The 2,666-nt window shown below is 44.9% G+C and overlaps 1 protein-coding gene across 2 annotated transcripts in view; it reads left to right on the top strand.

The window, feature by feature from the left end:
- LOC111967499 (P2X purinoceptor 3) overlaps positions 1-2,666 on the top strand; it is a 14,585-nt gene that overhangs the window by 8,715 nt on the left and 3,204 nt on the right. The window lies entirely within an intron of this gene.

Here is a 2,666-nt window from a genome sequence, read left to right as displayed (position 1 = left end):
CAGCAAGAGCAACATCATTGATGTATACAGAGAAGAGAGTCGGCCCGATGATTGAACCCTGTGGCACCCCCATAGAGACTGCCAGAGGTCCGGACAACAGGCCCTCCGATTTGACACACTGAACTCTATCAGAGAAGTAGTTGGTAAACCAGGCGAGGCAATCATTTGAGAAACCAAGGCTGTCGAGTCTGCCAATAAGAATGTGGTGATTGACAGAGTCGAAAGCCTTGGCCAGGTCGATGAAGACGGCTGCACAGTAATATCTCTTAACGATGGCGGTTATGATGTCGCTTAGGACCTTGAGCGTGGTGAGGTGCACCCACGACCAGCTCTGAGGGATTCGAAATGGTCGGTAATCTGTTTGTTAACTTGGCTTTCAAAGACCTTAGAAAGACAGGGTAGGATAGATATAGGTCTTGAGCAGTTTGGGTCTAGAGTGTCTCCCCTTTGAAGAGGGGGATGACCGCGGCAGCTTTCCAATCTTTGGGAATCTCAGACGATACAAATGAGAGGTTGAACAGGCTAGTAATAGGGGTTGCAACAATTTTGGTAGATAATTTTAGAAAGAAAGGGTCCAGATTGTCTAGCCCGGCTGATTTGTAGGGGTCCAGATTTTGCCGCTCTTTCAGAACATCAGCTATCTGGATTTGGGTAAAGGAGAAATGGTGGGGGCTTTGGCGGGTTGCTGTGGAGGGTGCCGGGCAGTTGACCGGAGTAGGGGTAGCCAGGTGGGAAGCATGGCCAGCCGTAGAGAAATGCTTATTGAAATTCTCAATTATAGTGGATTTATCAGTGGTGACAGTGTTTCTTAACCTCAGTGCAGTGGGCAGCTGGGAGGAGGTGCTCTTATTCTCCATGGACTTTAGTGTCCCAGAACTTTTTTGAGTTAGTACTACAGGATGCAAATTTCTGTTTGAAAAAGCTAGCCTTAGCTTTCCTAACTGCCTGTGTATATTTGTTCCTAACTTCCCTGAAAAGTTGCATATCACGGGGGCTATTCGATGCTAATGCAGAACGCCACAGGATGTTTTGTGCTGGTCAAGGGCAGACAGGTCTGGAGTGAACCAAGGACTATATCTATTCCTAGTTCTATTCTGGCCGTCTAGCACGTTCGGAACAGAGAGTAAAAGGAGCAGGTTTCTGGGCATGATAGCATAGATTCAAGGCATAGTGTACAGACAAAGGTAAGGTAGGATGTGAGTACATTGGAGGTAAACCTAGGCATTGAGTAATGATGAGAGAGATATAGTCTCTAGAGACGTTTAAACCATGTGATGTCATCGCGTATGTAGGAGGTGGGACAACATGGTTGGTTAAGGCATATTGAGCAGGGCTAGAGGCTCTACAGTGAAATAAGACAGTAATCACTAACCAGGACAGTAATGGACAAGGCATATTGATATTAGAGAGAGGCATGCGTAGTCAAGTGAACATATGGGTCCAGTGAGTGGTTCGACTGACTGGGGACACGGCGATTCAGACAGTTAGCAGGCCGATGCTAACACGCTAACAGTTAGAAGGCTGGGGCTAAACAAGCTAGCAGTTAGCAGGCCGGGGCTGGCAAGCTAGCAGTTAGCAGACCGGGGCTGGCAAGCTAGCAAACCGGGTTAGCAAGCAAGCAGTTAGCAGGGGCTAGCAGTTAGCAGACCGGGGCAGGCAAGCTAGCAGTTAGCAGACCGGGGCAGGCAAGCTAGCAGTTAGCAGACCGGGGCTAGAAAGTTAGCCTTTGGGGGACTCTCAATTCAATTTCAATTCAATTCAAGGGGCTTTATTGGCATGGGAAACATGTGTTAACATTGCCAAAGCAAGTGAGGTAGATAATACACAAAAGTGAAATAAACAATACAAATTAACGGTAAACATTACACATACAGAAGTTTCAAAACAAGAAAGACATTACAAATGTCATATTATATATATACAGTGTTGTAACAATGTACAAATGGTTAAAGCACACAAGTTAAAATAAATAAGTCCGCTCACCAAACCAAATTTCACAAAATATAGGGACAAAAACAACCAAATTAAGAGACCTCTGACATGCAGAATTCTGCCAAAATATCCTCCGTAGTAACAACGTTGATTTACGCTAAGAACCCACCCCAAATAATTGCATGCAGAGCAGAATTAGGCCGATACCCACTATATTATCAAAATCCCAGAAAAGAGCGTTAAATTCTACCAAAACCACGCTTAAAAAGGAAGCGATTCCAAACCTTTCATAACAAAGCCAATCACCTAACAGAAGAAATGAACCCGCGAGCAAGAAGTCCCCTAAGCAAAGCTGTCCTAAGGCTCTGTTCAACAAACAACAACAAACACCCCACAGAAGCCCCAGAAACACATCTATAGACACAAATTAGACCAACCAAATCATGAGAAAACAAAAAGATAATTACTTGCACACATTAGGAAGAATACATTAACAAAAACACAAAGCAACTAGAAGGATTTGGCCTAAACAGAGATACACAGATAGGGCAGAAATACCTAAGAACACCTGTGGACATGCACCCAAACTTAAGGAAAGCTATTGGACTATGTACAGACTCAGTGAGCAAAGCCTTAGACTATTGAGAAAGGGCAACGCCGTATAGCGCAGACCAGTGGCTCTCAAGAGAAGACAGGCTATAAGGCTCACTGCCCACAAAATGAAGGTGAAGAAC

The sequence above is a fragment of the Salvelinus sp. IW2-2015 genome, linkage group LG8, assembly GCF_002910315.2.
Source record: "Salvelinus sp. IW2-2015 linkage group LG8, ASM291031v2, whole genome shotgun sequence".
In the NCBI taxonomy this organism is placed as follows: Eukaryota; Metazoa; Chordata; class Actinopteri; order Salmoniformes; family Salmonidae; genus Salvelinus; species Salvelinus sp. IW2-2015.
This window is presented reverse-complemented; position numbering and strand designations above follow the sequence as displayed.